Here is an 18,749-nt window from a genome sequence, read left to right as displayed (position 1 = left end):
TGAGAATTCATCACATTTCTTATCATTTGACCTTAATTGATCATATTTTGAAAAGTTTAAGCTCATAACAATTCATGCATGTTATGTTCATATCACATTCTTAAGTTTCAAGTTGAATTTTTGGGCAATTAGTAAGCTTTTGGGCCTTGATTTTGTGAAATGATTTTAAATTCGTCATGTTATATTAGTTTATAAGTGCTTCCTCAAGTTTTTGGCCCAAAAGACCATAATTTGCAGCTTTGAATTTGAGTTTTGAACTTGGAAGAGCAATCTAGAAATTCCAAATTCTGCCTCACTGCTCGAACAACAGATCATGTGCTCGAGCGACCACTCTGTGTTTTGAACTTCCGCTCGAGCGAACCAAAAGTTGGCTCGAGCGTAAATTGCATGCTCCCAGAAGTTGACATATTTTGCAGATCGCTCGAGCGACAAAAGTTGCGTTCGAGCAAAAACCTCAGTCTTACACTCAAGTGACCATCGAGCGTGCGTCAAGTGGAAAAATCAAGCATCTTGTACTTTTTTAGAGTTTACAAACCACTCGAGAGAAGGAAGTTGCGCTCGAGCGGCCCCTCACATTTTTGACCCACCTCTTGAGCGAAAGAAGATGCGTCCTTGTTTTTAACATAATTGACTAAGTGTTTCAACGTGCATTTTTGCATCTTCATCGCATCCTAGGCATTTCTAGGCCATGATTAAGACACAATAATGAGGATAAGACTTAGAAACACACTAAGAACGAAACACAATGACTGTAATGAATCCCGAGCGTATGTTTTAATGTGTACATGTTATGTGTTGTTTGTAGGTCGCGCTCCCTAAGCTATTTGATCTGTCTGCTTCATCTGTTCTGCAATTGGAGCCATCTGTGAGTAATAACTTTGTAAAGCTATATTCAATTTATAAGTATTTTCTGAATGATATAAGATGATTTGTTTTTTGAAATATTAATTTCTGTATGAATGAATGGTTGTCCAATGTTTCTGAAATGTACTCATGGCATCATTAGCTTTAGATGACATCTGTTATCTGTTCTGTTATGTTCCATTTATGGGCCAACTGTACGTCTCATGAGTCAACTGTACTGTCTCCGTGCACGCGAGTCAACTGTATGCCTTTATGGCCGTCCCTTTATGGGTTAACTATTTTTGCTAGTACTAATGGATGTACCACGTTTGATTAACTGCAAATTCTAATTATGAGTATGATTCTGAATCTATTTATGATATGAACTCTGATTTTTTAACATGGTTATGAATTTCGTTTTCTATAACCGTTATGGACAACATACATTAAACCCAATACTCTGTTATTATTTAGTGGGCTTTCGCTCACTATTCATATTATGTATGTAGGTGAGCAGGTGCGTGACTAGGCCTAAACTGCTACCTAGAGAGTTTTGTTTTGTCAATCAGCCACCGTGCCTCCCAAAGAGGCTTCCGTTGTCAAGTCAAGTTTTGTGAATCATGTAAAGGATATTTTTGTTTTGGTTTTGTCTATCTGTACTTTGGGCTAAGCCCCCTATGACACTATTTGTATCTGTATGGTGGTACATGACATATGGAAGTTTGACATTATATATATATATATATATATAAGTTTTACATCTTTTCTGTCACATATATATGCTTGACATTATGACATTATATTTTGACATTATGTATATTTGCTTCCGCAACCCCTTATATTTTGTTATTCTGTTAAGAGGCCTTTGACAATCCCAAGATTACTGATCGGTTACAACGCTAAACCTATAGGGGCAGGTTTGGATTGTGACAGTAGAGGAGAGTAGTTAAGAATTTTATTTTTTTTCAATTAATTCTGTTAAATAAAAAAATTCTAACAAAGGTATTTGTAATTTTTCAAATCACAAGAGATAATTCATATAGCAAACCTTAGATAATGTGTTTGTTATCTATCTATATTATATATTATAGCAAAGTGACTTTTCGTGAGAAATCTTGTAGGAGCTCTTAAACTTCCAATTGAATTTTTTGAATTAAAAAATAATTTAAAAAAAGGTTATTGGCTAACACATTAATGTAATAATTATAAAAATACTAATTATTCAATGATTTATGTTTTCAAAAGTAAAGTTAAAAGAAAATGTTTTCTGATTTGTCTAAACCTATTATCTCTTACAAAAATTCAAAATGAGAGATTAAGGTTGTGTCTGGTGGAACTTTCCAAACATGATTCCATAACATGATTTGAATGCTCTGTTTGTTTACAATTTTCAAAAATTGATTTCACACTCACTTTTCAAAACACGTATACCTAGTCATCCTCTTGGACGTCCCCCGGACCTCCGGCCGGTTGACCGGAACTGTGTTCGTGTTGTTTTTTGGCACCTATTATTTTTATATTTTAAATAAAAAATATTTTGGAAATTTTTTTTAAAATTTTTTTATGAGCTTTGAATAGAATTTTAGGTTGTGTGTTTGGTTATGAGTTTTAAATTTTTGAATCAAATATCATATGTCACATCACTCAATTCAAAACTCTTTTCAAAACTCATAACCAAACAAATTTTTCACACTCAAATCATAATTCCAAAACTCACAAACTCAAAATACAACTCTATTCTCAAATTATAATTCTAAAATTCTACCAAATGCAACCTAAAATTCATTGTTCCTTCTCTTTTTTCTCCGATCTATTCTCTCTACACAAAACTCTAGTTCATGAATATTTTTTTCACACTATATAAAACTTGTTTATTGCTCAAAATATTATTCCATACAATATATTACTATAACACTTTTAAACTCTTTTGATAGAGATATTAAAAGTTAGTTAATGTTTATTATTTTCTAATTGATTATGTCTCAATTTTTTTCTTCAGAATTCATGGGTAAGTGTGATATAGTCGATGAGGAGGTGATAGATGTAGGGTGGAGAGGAAGGGCGGTATCAACAAATTTAAAGCATAGATCGGCTCCAAAATCATTTATCATATTTGATAAATTTCTATTAGCAAAGTATATTATCTACTATGATATTTTCTGTTGATTAGAGTGCTCTATTAAAAAAGTTATTGTTTTGAGCTGTTTCTAAATTTTTTCAGAAAAATATGATGGATGGTTTGTGACGATTAAGTATGTAAAGAAGTTACCTCTGTGTTCATAATTAGAAAATAAAAAATAATTAAAAAATATGTCTATATATATTTTTTAACAATAAATATTTTAATTGTTCCTATTATATAACATGTTGGTACTCCCCCCCCCCCCTTTTCTTTTCTTTTTTTTTTTTTTTTTGAGGTTATAATTGCATTCATAGTATGTATAACAAAATTGTGCAAAATTAATAAGTCAAAGTAATTTTTTTATATTTATGATTAGACAATTTCCAAACATTTTTTTAAACAATTTAATTTTGTATTTGTTGAATATTATAAGTTGATCTTAACAATAACAATGGATCGAAGTTCCCATGAGAGTGTTTAATCACGCAGAAGAATGCAATCTGGAAGAGGAAATGTTGAGAGAAGTTCAAGTGCATTAAACCTATGCATTGTCCATATATATATATATATATAGCATACGGTGGCTGTTAATTAATGGTTGCAACTTATTGAATTCAAACTCAATGATCACTATGTTTCTAAACCATTGTGACACTTTATTCAAATCTTAAACTTCCTACTTCTAGTAACTTCTTCCTGCGGGAAGATTGAATCACCAAATAAGGACTTGATTTGGTGTGAGAGGGTCCACCATATTATGGTGTGATCACCTCTCATACATTCATCTCCCACTTGATCACATTATAATATTGGTGATAAAACTTGAGTTAGGCATGTTTACCTTGGTACCAAAATTTTGCCTCATGCCAACTTTCATCTATGAAATTACCCTCATAGATCGACATCTGATTGTGACTTGGCCATACGTGCGCACGTTTTTGCCATTAATCTGACGGCATCCGTACAAATGTGTTCTCCCACTTACAACACATTCTAGATGACTTCAATTCACTATATTTCAAGTGAACGACATCAATTTCCAGTGATGGGTTCATAGTCCATACCCAATTACCATTGACGACTTCAGTCACACACATTTTTCATGTGTCGACCTGCGTTGAAATTATTGTTAAGTACTTCCTTTAAGGCCCATTCCTGAAGGTTTTCCTTAACACGCCTTATCAACGACTTCTTACTAATCTAGTAGACAACATCATCTAGTCAGCATATATCATAGACTTTACATCTCATGCTAACTGTGATGTCCATACCTTGTCAGTTCCTCTATCTTATTACCTGACCAAACACATGTTTCTATGCAAGATAGAGTCGCAAAACATCGGTTATCTAGGCGTCCCCAGAGTCATCCGACTATGCTCTTATAACAGTAGATAAATCACCTAGCTAGGCATTTTTCAATCCCATATTAGCTACATGTTCTCTAAATTTTTCAAGAGACAACCCTTTGGTCATAGGGTCGGCCACCATCTCTTCTGAGGGAATATAATTAACTTTAATTTCACCTCTCTCCACTATGTCTTGAATCTGGTGATAACTTACATCAATATGTTTTCCCTTAGAGCTATTCGCTCCACTTTTAATTAATGAGATGGCGGACTAATTGTCACAAAACATATTGACCGGTCCGGCAGGTATAACTAATTGTAAACTGTCAACAAATCGTTTTATCCAGACCGCATTACTCACGGCTGTGCTGCAAGCTATGTATTCAGCTTCCATAGTGTACTTTGTAACACAACTCTGTTTCTTACTTAACCAAGAAACTGCTGTTCCACCAAACAAGAACACATGACCACTAGTAGATTTTCTATCATCTACATTTCCTGCAAAATCTGCGTTAGTGTGTCCTTTTATGTCTAGATCACACAAACCAAAACATAACTTCAAATTTTTAGTGCCTTTTAACTATCTGAATATTCTTTTGACTCATTGCCAATGTTCCTTACCTGGATTGAATTGAAACCGACTAACCAATCCGACTGCATGATAGATGTCGAGTCTTGTGCTTGTCATAGCATACATTAGGTTGCCTACTGCCTGAATATACGGGACATTTCTCATTTCCTCAATGCCAAACTTAGTTTGAGGACTCATACTTTTACTAAGACTTTGTCCCTTACAAATAGGCGTACTTAAAGAATTACAGTTATCCATATTAAATCTTTTGAGCACATTGTCTAGATGTTTCTCTTGATCTAGATATAATAATTTTGAATTTCTATCTCTTAAAATTCTAATTCCTAGAACATAGGTTGCAAGACTCATGTCTTTCATTTCAAATATAGATGCCAAGAAAATTTTGGTTTTTATAATCATATTTGGACAATTTCCTGCTAACAATATATCATCCACGTATAAAGACAATATTGCTAACTTGTCATCATTTTTCTAGATATAAACACAGTGATCTAATGGACTTACAACATAGCCCATTTCTAAATTGGCTTGGTGGAATTTCAAGTACCATTGTCTTGAAGATTATTTAAGTCCATATAAAGATTTCTTCAACTTGTAGACTTTATCCTCGTTGTCTTGGTTCTGGAAACCATCAGGTTGCATCATATAAATTTCCTCTTTTAATTCTTTATCGAGAAAAGCAATTTTAACATCTAACTAATGCAATTCCAAATCCATCCTTGTGAAACCCCGTATTTTTATAATAAAAATAATATATATATTTTTAATTTTCTTAAATAATTATTCACAATATTTTGAATTTAATAGTCTGTATATTTTTATACCGAACATTTATTCAAAATAAAATAAATAAAATATTTTTTGACTTTATATTATTACTCAATATTAATTTTTGAATCTTATGATATTTTTATTAATTTTTTCTCTATATTTTTTTGTAATCAAATTATACTGGAACGTAATATTTTTTGTACAAAAACCCAATCAAAAACCATGGGTTTGCTCCCCATGTTTTCTCACCTCCTACCTTCCACGTGCTATCATTCTCTGTAACAAAAGAAAACGTGGTGAACATGCTATTCCATACCACCAGGTGTTCAATTCCTCATTTTTTTATTTATTTCTTTTCATCTTCCTCATTTTGCCCATAAATTGAGCCCAAGTCTTCCTCACCTCTCTTCACTTCCAGTTTCATCTCTCTTGGTTCCCTCTCCCTCCACATCTTATTCTCAAAACTTTATTTCTCTTTCTTTATCTATGTTTTTCCTCCTCCCCGACCTCCATAGCCATGGCCTCAGCCCATACTATCACCATCCGAACCACCAACACGCGAACTTCACCACCATTGGCGCACCGTCGGACCGCCACCACCACCATCACCTATTTCCATTATCATCTAGAACCACCATTCACAAAGTGTTGTAGGTGAAGAAAGAGAAGAAGAAGGAAGATGGAAGATGGAGGAGAAAGAAACAAAGTTAGAGAAATTTATTTTGAATTTCAAAAGTTAGTTTTCGGCTTACTTTCGGCATGCCAAAACCATCCATTCCGGAAAGAAGTGAGAAAAATAGGTTATGTAAGATGAAGTATGAAGTAAGCTGAAGGGATTGGCGAAAGAATGAAGTAAAACCGTTAAGAATTAAAAAAGTTATGGAGTCCGAAAGATGGTTCCAAGAAAAGTCGGAGACAGGAGGAAAAATCTAATTTTTGGTCTTTCTGTTCATGCATGCTACGGCTGTGGGAGAAGATGAATTGAATTTTATCCAGCGTTTCTCGGCCCATGGTGCTACGGTGCATCCTACTACCTTTAGGATAATCGAGTGGTCCTATGACTTTGGGGATGACCACTCTTAGTTTTTTCAACGTGTAGAATCCATTTTTGGGGTTAGATCTTGCAAATTCTAAGTCTAAGGTGATGATCAACAACTAAAAGTTCTAAGAGAATCCAATGGAAGATCAACGGTGAGATCACGTCCGATTGATGTGAAATTTCAGCAAGACGATCATAGAGCCAGAACGGTCATATCTTACGATCAGAATCATAAATCAAATTCAGACGATAAATCGTTAGCAACCTAACATAGTAAGAAAACCCTCTCAATCTTCTCTTTTTTTTATATTTGAAATTTTCAAATTATAAACATATGATAAATTGTCTAAACTTATAGATAGGATTTTATTTATAATTGTATAAAATTTTATGATGGTATATTAAATATTGGTAGTCTGAAAATCATGATAATATTGTGAAATTTGGACTTGCATGTTTAGTTTATGCCATTAAAAAGATTATTGAAGATGTTATTTGACCCTTCAAATCTGCCAGAAAGTTGTATGAATTTTTATAAAATTTTATACTCAAAATTTGAAGATAATTTCTTCTAAAAAGTTGTTGATAATAATGTCTAGTTTATCCACAAAATTTTTCAACAATTATTGAGTTTTTTACGAATTTATACAAAATTTTAACCAAATCTGGAGCTATAGGCAGCTTTCACTATGTGTTTGAAAAATCATTAAAAATTTTATATTAAACCAAATCTGGTAATTTCTAAGCAAAAAATGAAATTTGAGAAGTCTAGTTTCATAATAAATTTTTATATTACGGAATTGATTTATAAAGTTAAGTATGGAATTAATTTAAGAAAATGTGATAAATCTGTGTCATAAACACTCTTGGAATTTTTAAGAATTATTTATAATTTATTTTTGGAAAATGTTTTCTGAAAAATGACCATAACATGTTTATTGAGTATTTTGTAGATTTATATGAATTTTAGAGTCGTATAAGTAATTTATTTATAATTGTATTTGCAAGATATACATTCTGAAAACTTTGACAGATTAAGGAGAAATAAAAAAACTATCTCTTCAATTGTTTATTTATAACTTTTTTTTGGGAAATTCTTTCTGAAAAATGACCTAAACATATTTATTGAATATTTTGTACATTTTCACAAATTTTAGAACTGTATAAATAATTTATTTATAATTACCTAAGGTATAACCTGAAAATTTCTGGACAGATTTAAGATCATCACTTCAATTATTTATTTAAAATTTGTACGATTGTTTATTATTGCGTGACATGTGTAATGTTTTATGTTCGAATTTCAATGAGTTGGTATAATATTATTGGTAATTAAATTTTGAATTATTGTGAATATCTCAACGAGTAAAGAGACACGAAATTTAACCTATGATACATTAAAATGTAAAAGTGATGGGGTGAGTCCAGTCTGGAATCTTGCGCAAGTGAGTTGCGAACCCTAACATGGCACGGGAAGGTATTTCAGCTCTTATCGGTGTAGGCGATATAAGGTTCTTGGTGCGGGTGTCACAACATAGACCGTTCCCTTGGGGCAGACCGTGATGTCACGACTCGGGTATGTAACCCTGGTACGTGGGCATCATTGGTAGTTACTGTAGGTAACATTAGAATATTTGACCAAGGGGGAGTCAGAATTGCCTGTGGCCATTGCTTAGCGGTTGAGTGGAAATAGTGCTCCGCGAGGAGTTACTTAAACTTATCTTTTAAATTAAATCTATGAGAATTTAAAAAGAAAAGTGGGCATGTTCCTTATGATGAAATACTACCTCTGTTTGTCATTTTTATTTATTTATTATCTATTCTTATTATTTCAATTGATGGCATTCCTATTATACTTATTAAATGCTACCTGTTATTCTATTGCTACGTATTATTCATTGTGGGTATTATCATCGGGGTGGGTATTTCGGGTTATAGTATCTTATTGAGCTTGTCGCTCATTGGCATCCTCGTTGCCCTGGCGTTTCATGCCAGATACCGAAGAAACTGAAGGAAACATCGAGGTGTTGGAAGGCAACATTCAGCCCTGATTAGCTTGAAGCGTGCCAAAGTTCCATGAACCATTTTTCTGAGTTTTCTAGTTTTTCTCTAGTTTTTTTTTTTATTTGTGTACTAAGACAAAGTTTTAAGTTTGACTGGAGTTGTAGTTTAAGAACTTTTAGTTTTGGTGTTGTAATTAATGGATGATGGTAAATTTGGTGGCAACATTAGTGAGGATTCTTAATTAAGAAAATTGATTTTAAGTTTTAAACCTTATTATGATGTCCCAAATTTTGGGACGTCACAATCCTGGCTACTACCGCCATTAGAATTCTTATTGAGGCAAATTTTGCAACAGGAGAATATGTATCTACGACGTCTATTCCAGGTTGTTGAGTGAATTCCTTGGCTACTAACCTGGCCTTGTATTTTTTCAAACTTCCATTTACTTTGAATTTCTTTCTAAGAACCCATTTGCAACCAATGGCTTTTCTTCAATTTGGGAGATCGGTTAATCCCCAAACATCATTTTTCTTGATCGAGTTAAGTTCTTCATTCATTGCCTCAAGCCATTGTGTAGCATCACTACTACTCATTGCTTCATTATAAGTAGTAGGATCATCTACTAAGTTATTAAGTTCTTCAATTTGAAAAACATAATGATCTTTCAAAAACGTAGATGGACGTCTTGCTCTCTTACTCCCACTTATCTCAGGATTCGAAGCAGGTAAAACAATGTCATGTAATTTGTGTTTGCTCCCACTATTAGATGATGCGGGGAGAATATGTGGACTGTGTGACAAAGAAAGAAGAGAAGAATCCGGAGATACTTCAGAGAGCAATTCAATTTGTTCAATAGGAGTAACAAGATCAGTGGATTCAAGAAAAACATCATCTCTACTTTCTATTAATCCACGGTTGGGATGGTAAAAACGATAACCACTCCCATTTTCGACATAACCAATAAACTTGCATTCCCAAGTTTTGCTTCCCAATTTATCCCGTAAAGGTTTAAGAATAAGTACATGTGCCTTACATCCCCAAACTTTGAGATGTTGAACATTAGGTTTAGTTCCATGCCAGCATTCGTAAGGAGTTAGAGGTTTGGCTTTTGTTTCGACTCGATTTAATATGTACGCAGCGGTGGACAAGGCTTCCCTCAAAAAATGAATAGGAAAATCAGCATAAGCCATCATAGACCTTGTCATATCCATGAGAGTACGATTTCGTCTTTTTGCGACCCCATTTTGTTGTGGTGTGTATGACATTGTAAACAAATGTTTTATGCCATTGTCATTGCAGAAAGAATCCATAGCTTCATATTCGCCACCTCTATCATTATTCAAATGTTTAATGGGCTGACCAAGTTGCTTTTCTACCTCTAATTTATATTCCTTAAACTTGTCAATTGCCTCTGATTTGTGTTTAAGGAGGTAGATATGTCCATATCTTGAATAATCATCAGTGAAAGTAATAAAGTATTCCATGCCTCGATGAGTTTTAGTTCTTAAAGGCCCATAAATGTCTGAATGAATTATTTCGAGTAATTCCGATGATTTCCACTGTTTAAAAAATGGCTGGCTAGTCATTTTTCCTTTGATACATGGTTCACATATATCAAAATCATTGGAACATACTTTAGGCAATAAGCCACTTTTAAACATTCGAGACATTTTATTTTTATTAATGTGACATAACCTTAAATGCCATAAATAAGAACTATTACTAGTAAAAACAGACAAATAATCAGAAAGACATACTTTATTATTATTAATGAGAAGAGAGTACATATCATTCACTCTTAGACCTTTTACTAATACATTTCATTTCTTAATCAATACTGTGTTAAACTTAAAAGTAACCTCAAAACCTTTTTGAGTTAACACCAGAATTGAAATTAAATTTCGCCGAATGCTGGGTACATAAAGCACATCTTTAAGCATAATAAAAGTTCCATTAATAGAGAACTGACAGTTGCCGATACCCAAAACATCACTATAAGGGTTGTTGCCCATGTAGATTATTGTTCACCAATCTGCTTATCAGTAAATTCTACAAACATGTCCTTGTTTTGCACAATATGTCTAGTTGCAGCAGAATCAATCCACCATGAATTTAATGAAGGCTCAAGCACCAATGCTTCAAAAATTGTCATGGCAACAGGGTTATTATCCTCTTTCTGCTTCTTCTGAGGACAAGTGGCTTTGATATGACATTTTTGACCGCATTTGTAACATAGGCCTATATGATGCTTGTGATGTTGTTGTTTTTTCCATTCTTGCGGTTTCTTCCATCCTTTCTGAAATCTCTTCTTCCATTTTTTCTTGAAAAAAGTCATTTTTTTCTTGTTGAATGGTGTGTGGGTATTATTCTATGGTTGTGGTGAAGATTGTGCTATTAACAAGTTAAATGACAATCCTTCTTTATGCCTACGCTTCATTCTTTCTTCTTCCATAACTAAGAGTACAGACAATGTTACCATTGAAATCTCTCGTCTGCTATAAGTTAGAGATGTGATAACATGATCCCAAGACAATGGAAGACTATTAAGTATGGTTGTTACTTGCATCTTGTCCAACAAAGAGTGATCAGTGTTGGATAATTGTTTAGCAATTAATTCCATTTGATTAACATGATCACCAACACTATCATTATCACTCATACGAGTGTTATTATATTTGTCCAAGAGCAATTGAATTTGAGTATCCGATCGAACCCCATACTTACTTAATAGTGCTTTCATTAGTTGTCTTGCAGTTTCATGTTCTTCAAAGAGCGGAATAATGTTATCTTTCATATTATGTAACATAGTTGCCTTTGCTATTGCATCATATTCTATCCATTTATTTTGGAACCAATTAGAATCATCATCTGGTTTAGAAGTGGATAAAGTATGCAATGTTTTCTCATGTGTAAGAAGATAAGAAATGTGTCATTTCCATGCTCGGAAATTATTTCCATTAAACATCTCGATTCTCGAAGAATCCATTGTATTTTTAATAGCCATATTAAAAACAAAATGTGTTACTATGAAAATTCAAATGTGAATATGAAAATTCAAATGTGAATATTACAATACTAAACTAAAATAAAAATAAGCAAAATTAAAGACAACAACAAGTCTTAATAAGGATAAGCCTTGTAGTTGTTGAATCGACCCCTGTGATGAAAATGATGTGAAGGAATAGAACGGTACTGTTGCCTTGGGTAAGAAGAATGCTAAAAACCCTATGGCCTAGTAAACCCAATACTTTGCTTATGAGTATTGTAATAATAGTTACGAGCCCAAGGAACACAATGGTTCTTTTTAAATAATGTTTCTTTGGATGTTTTCCTTGGTAACACCCTTGGATAGCCTTCTCCTTGAATTTTTTATTTTGAAAATATAGAACAAGTACCCACGGAAAAATTCTGGAAATTTTGGCTTTTGAATGACTGAAAATGGCCTTGAAATGAGCGAGAACGAGCAGAAAAACCCCTTGAACCAATCTGCCGATTCAATGTTTTGGCTAAACTGGCTTGAACTGCTGGTCAACGTACAGGTCAACGCGCGGATCAGTGCACGGGTCTTGCGGAGCAGATGAACGCAGGTCCGGGCGCGGTGCGCTGGGCGCTGGGTTGATGTGCGGATCTGGGCGCGCGTTGGGCTGACGCGTTGGGATGCTGGGCTGAGTCGCTGGACTGGGCAGTCTTTGAGGCTTTGGGCTGCTGGGCTCCGCTTGGCTGACTTGGATGACTTGGGGCGATTGCTAGATTGGCCCAAAAAATTTCTTTTCAATTTTTAGGCCCAAGGGAACAGACTTCCTTGTTGTTTTCCTAATTTTTGGCCCTTTTAGTTTGAGCCCAACTGATTGATCTTTTGAATTAGAATAAATAACGGTCTTTTTGCTCCGGTTGTCTTCTCCGGTGGGAGTAGGAGACCACACACTGTAAGTTGGATCTTGTGGATCATATTTTCTCCGTTTTTCACAACGAATTTCTCCGTTATGATCAAAAATTTGTGAAGAACAAGATGGTGCCAATTTGGAGACGCAATTTGAACCGAAAAATATTTTATAAAATTGCTTCCAACGGTGTAATTCGGACTCACTTTTGGCAAGGTTTGAAACAATAGCACCACCAACAGTTATTTTCTTCGGATAGTTATCTGGAAATACAACACGTTGGTGATGATTAAATAAACAAACCGAATTAACCAATGGCAAAGATTGACGATCAATGATTTTCTGAATTTTTGGTAAAAAGAGTTCGGAAAATTTTTGTTCTCCGGACTATATTTCGATATCTGCAATAACAATGACAATGGATCGAAGTTCCCGTAAGGGTGTTTAATCATGCAGAAGAATACAATCTGGAAAAGGAAATGTTGAGAGAAGTTCAAGTGCATTAAACCTATGTATTGTCCACATATATATAGCATACGGTGGCTGTTAATTAATGGTTGCAACTTATTGAATTCAAACTCAATGATCACTATGTTTCTAAACCATTGTGACTCTTCATTCAAATCTTAAACTTTCTACTTCCAGTAACTTCTTCCGGCGGGAAGATTGAATCACCAAATAAGGATTTGATTTGATGTAAGAGGGTCCACCATATTAAGGTGTGATCACCTCTCATACCTTCAAATATAACCCATATTCAGCGTGATTGATTCAGTTATATATATATATATAAGAATTTGTGTCAAAATATTTGGTGCAACAATATTTTATAATGCAAAATTATTTTAAATAAATTAAAAACTAAGAAATGGATGGTTTTTTATGTCTTGCAATGATTGCACAAAATTAGATTTATATAAATTTAAGTTTAAATTTGAAACTCTCTAAAATTGCTACTTTAGGTATGATAATTGTTATTATACTTCCCCCCCCCCCTCTTTTAAATGTATTGACATAATTGCAATTTAATATTATTTGAAAATAATTCTTTTTTTTTTTATTATTTGCAAATAATTCTTAATTTGAAAAAGGAAATTATACACCTAATATTTCCATATTAATCTTTTCAGAATTTAAAATACAATTTTAAAATCTTTCCATTTTAGTATTTGGAAACAATATAATTAAAAGAAATTTGTAAAGTCATTGTTAATGGATTAATTTAAAATTAATTTTATTTTCAAATTGACTTTTGTTGGTGTAGGGTTTCCTTTTCAAAATTAAGAATTATTTGCAAATAATACAAAAAAAATTATTTTCAAATAATATTACAATTTTGGTAACATAATTTAAGAAAAACAATATGGAAAGACTAATATGAAAAAAAATTCATAATTGTATTTTAATTCTTACATATAAAGTACATATGTAATAAAAATTATTAATAATTATTTTTATTAAAGATACACTTATCAAATTTATTTGATTTAATTTTTTAAAATTGTTTTTGAGCTTTTTTAATTTTCTTAGCTCCAATAAACTCTTCCCCCCCCCCCCCCATATTTCAGTGAAATAAACCTACAAAATAAGATATTTATGAAAGAAAATTAAAAAAATACTAAAGACAAAAATTATGAAAAATATGTCATTTTTTTGTTTTTATTTTTGACCTTTTCATTTTTTTAAAAAAAATTTCTTCACAATTTTACTTTTTAGGTTCATTCAAATTAAGTGCATCTAAAAATTTAAAAAAAAAAATAGTGAAACATGAAAAACATTTACTAAAGTTTAAAAAAAAAAATGAAAACTCAAAAAACTAAAAAAATGTATTTGAGTTTGAAAATATTATGATTTTTCCATCTCTCTTTTTTTTTTTTTTTTTTCTATAGGCAAATTATAAATATTAATGAACTTAGTTATACTTTCTTTATAACCAAACCAAATCTTAAGTCCTATCAAGTGAGATTGGTTACATAAAATAAAGGAGAATTTACCTATTAATCTCATTTTGAAGAATGATAATCCATTTAGTCCCAATAATTTTCTTATAGATCAATTAGTCCCATTAGTTTTAGAAAGGTAGATTTAATATATTATTTAGAAATTAAATTTACTATTATACCCTTATTATGTTTCTTTCTCTCTTTCTCCCCCTCTCTTTTGTGAGAAAAGTAATGTATACAATCTATGATAATGAAATTTGTAATGAATTTTTATATGAGAATCTTTTTTATTTGAAAAACATTTCAAAAGGAGTGCAAAAATGACTTGAAATATGGGATTCTTCAAATATTTCAAAAGGATATGGAATTCTTCAAACGTTTCAAAAGGAATACAAAAATCCCATAGTAAACTTTGGGCAAATGTATTTAAAACTGTAACACTCTCATATAACACTCAAACGTAAAACACTCTAATGTAACACTCAAAAAAAAAAAAAAATTCTTACTGTGCTTTTTCCAACTGTAACAATCCAATACAACACTTCAAAAAAATTTCTTATTGTAACATTCTTATGTAACACATAAAAAAATTCGTTAATGTACTTTTTTCAAATGTAATACTAAAAAAAAAAGATATGAGATTCTTCAAACCATCCCAAAAGGATGTGAGATTCTTCAAACCATTCCAAAAGGACTACAAAAATTCCTTAGTAAGTTTTGAGCAAATGTATAATTTCAAATTATGCGTGTCATGTTTAGAAAAATTATATTAATGAATTTTTTAGTATTTTGTGTGTTATATTAGAGTGTTACGTTTGGTATTACATTGATTTGAGTGTTACGTTTGAAAAAAGTACACTAAGGAGTTTTTTTTGTGTATTACATTTATTGGAATGTTACGTTTGGAAAAATAAATACACTAAAGAGTTTTTTTTTGTGTGTTACATTGGAGTGTTACGTTTAAAAAAAATATACTAATTACGTTGTTACGTTTAGAAAAAAATGCACCAAATAGTTTTTTAGTGTTTTACATTAGATGTTATGTTAGTATTACATTAGAGTGTTACGTTATTAGAGTGTTATATTTTTTTTTCCGTAATGTGAGATTTGTTATAGGAGGAAAAATCCAAAACTTCTATAATGCGAATTGCCTAAATTTGTAATTTTACATTTAGAGAAACCAACTTTTATGGGAAATTCTATTTCCACACACTCACCTACCTCTATGCACACAATTAATGATTTATTTTTTTTATTACAATTTTGTCCTAAAATAAAATTACTAAAGTGTCCTTATCTTCCCCACCAAAACCCTAATTTCTTCATCTCCTCTGTGCACACACTTTGATCATTGTTGAATGGATTCATCATTGTTGACATTGGATCTTCTATTCCTCCTCCTCCGTCGTCCCCTAGATCATCGCGTCCACCACCGCTGACTCCGCCGCTACCACCTCCACCTTCTCCCAATCGCTGGCCACTGCCGAGGACACCCCCTCGACACTAAAATCATTTATGAAATTTACTGAATCGTTTAAACACTGAGGAACCTAGGAGAGAAAGAGATGGAAAAGAATCAGAATCTATAATCTAGAAAAAGTTGTAGAAAGCAATAAATAAATAAAAAGTAAATTGAATTGAAGATGGAACAGAGAGAGAGAGAGAGTTCGAAATCTAACCTTCATTTTCTCTTGAATTTTAGTGATGTGAGCAAAATTTTCTCAGGAAAATTTGCAGATCAAAGCTGAAAGATCAAGAATGAATATACTCAAAACCGAGAGAGAGAGAGAGAGAGAGAGAGAGAGAGAGAGAGAGAGAGAGAGGGGTGTAATGGACTTTGTCGATCGCTGTTGTAAATGGGTAATTCTTGATTTGCACTCTTTTTCAGACCAAAGTAGGGGAGGATGGATTGGTTTAGGGTTTCAATGTCAAAGAGAGGGATATTTTTGGCAAAAAAGGTTGTGTATTGAGTAAAATCACAAAATTCAAAATTAGTTGGTATGTATATTGAGAGAGAATGTGGAATGAGATGTTTTTGTGTGTGGAAATAGAATTACCCAACTTTTATCCTTAAAAAATTAAACACAAACATGTAAGTGACTACCATTTTGTGTAATTTTCACTTTAATGAGACTTTTGGGTTCATAAAAAAAAAATAGAGGACTAAACTGTTCACAATATCACATTTTGGGATTTGGTGTTCCACCCTAAAATAAATAAACAAATCACATATATGAATTTGACAAATACATGTGTAATAAGATTACTAATTATCTTAACATTAATTTTTTTAAGTGCAAATGTTACAAAAATATTTTAGTTTTCTTTAATCAATTTTTTTTGAACTAAATAATATTTTTTGTAATAATTTATTTTTAACATTCTACCTATTTATATTTTTTTTTTCAAAAAATTTATAAAAAAAATGAACACGGCAACATGCCATCTATTTGTTTGAGTAAGGGTTTCATTCGGCCGATGCATTGTCATCGCTTCAAATTTTTGTCGTTGTCATCGTCTCACCGATGGCTCGCCCAGTGCATTGTTGTTGTTTTAGATCTTCATCGTTGCTGCTGTCTCGCCATTGTTTCCCCGGTGTATTGTCGGCATTAAAGAACTTCGAATATTTGCGATTCTTACTCTTGATTCACACCTTTGATTCACACATTGATATATTTTTCTTATCTGCTTTTGATTTTGTTACCGATTCAATTTCCATAGTAATTTCTATTTTGAGTTTAGCTAAATTCTAGTTGTCTAAACATAATACTAAAAAAAAAATAAATAAATAAAAATTGAACAAATTGAATATGTTCAAAATATTTATATTGAACAAAATAAATAAGTTCATATTTTATGTACTGAACAACTTCAACTCATTTAGACTTAAATTTTATACATTATTTTTTTTATAAAATATTTAATACATTTATTCTTTGTAAAAAAGAAAATAAAATTTCCCATCAACAAATTAAATTATTGAATTGAATTAAATTTGAGAAATAAAATTATTAAGGAATTAAATTAAAAATACAAATAATTTAAATTCCAGATTGAAAAAATAAATGATAAAAAGGGAAAAAATACACAATTAAATAAAATTATTTCATCTTTTCTTGATAAATTTAAAATTCAAATATAACATAAAATATCAGTTTTTTAAAAAATTAAATGAAGAGCTGCTTTGTTTGTTTGGAAATAATAAATTGAACATTAAATATTTGTTCAATTTTGTACATATGAACATTCAATATTTAGTCAACTTTAATAATTTGAATAAGGTAGTTTTGTTTGAATATAAATAATCGAACATTGTATAACAGTTCAATTCTGATTATCTGTACATGTGACAGACAAAGTTATCTTTCCAATGACTATACGAACGAGATAAACAAAAAATCAAAAAACTAAGTAATAAATTGACTTTTTCATTGTTGCATTGTTTGAAACCAATAATCTGAGTATTATTTATGATATGTAAATTTTCAAAACCAATTGATTTCAATATTCTTAAATCCTAAATTTTCAAAAGTAATAATGTTTTGAGTTTAAAAAATAAATACAATGGAGAAGAAAATGAAGTGAGATAATTGATAATAAATGATATCACGAGTGTAGTGTGTTAGATAATAATAGTGAAAATGATGAGTATTGGAAGATCATGAAGAAATACAGTGTTTGTATGACTATAGCTGATGGTGTACTTTGTATTTTTATGTGGTGTTTGAAAAGAAAGGCGGGCTAAAATAGTTCACTAAAAGATAAAATAAGTTAAAATAGTTAAAGACGAATTATACTAACTGTCCCTATAGCTTAGGACTTGTGTCACGTTGGTCTCTTTCTTTTCAATTGTGGCACATTTAACTCTAAATTTTAAATATTGTTCCAAATAAGGATAATTGAAGATACCATTGCTCAATTTCAAGGACAAAAAGGACAAAGTCGTCAATTTGATAAAATATAAACTAATATAAAAAAATAAATGTCAAAAACATATTTTTGAATTTTTAAAAATTATTTTTACTCACCAAAGATAAAATTATGTAAAATTGATAAATATTTTACACATTTATTTATTTTTTTTGCCAAATTAATTTTTATTTTGTGTTTGGATGATGATCACATAATGGGTGGTTGCTAGTTTTTTAATGTGTAATCAATATATTTAATATATGAAATGTTTTTAGTTTTGATTTTTTTGATTTAAT

This window comes from Camellia sinensis, chromosome 12 (genome assembly GCF_055761805.1).
Source record: "Camellia sinensis isolate YWXY chromosome 12, ASM5576180v1, whole genome shotgun sequence".
NCBI lineage: Eukaryota > Viridiplantae > Streptophyta > Magnoliopsida > Ericales > Theaceae > Camellia > Camellia sinensis.
Note: the sequence above shows the minus strand (reverse complement) of the source record.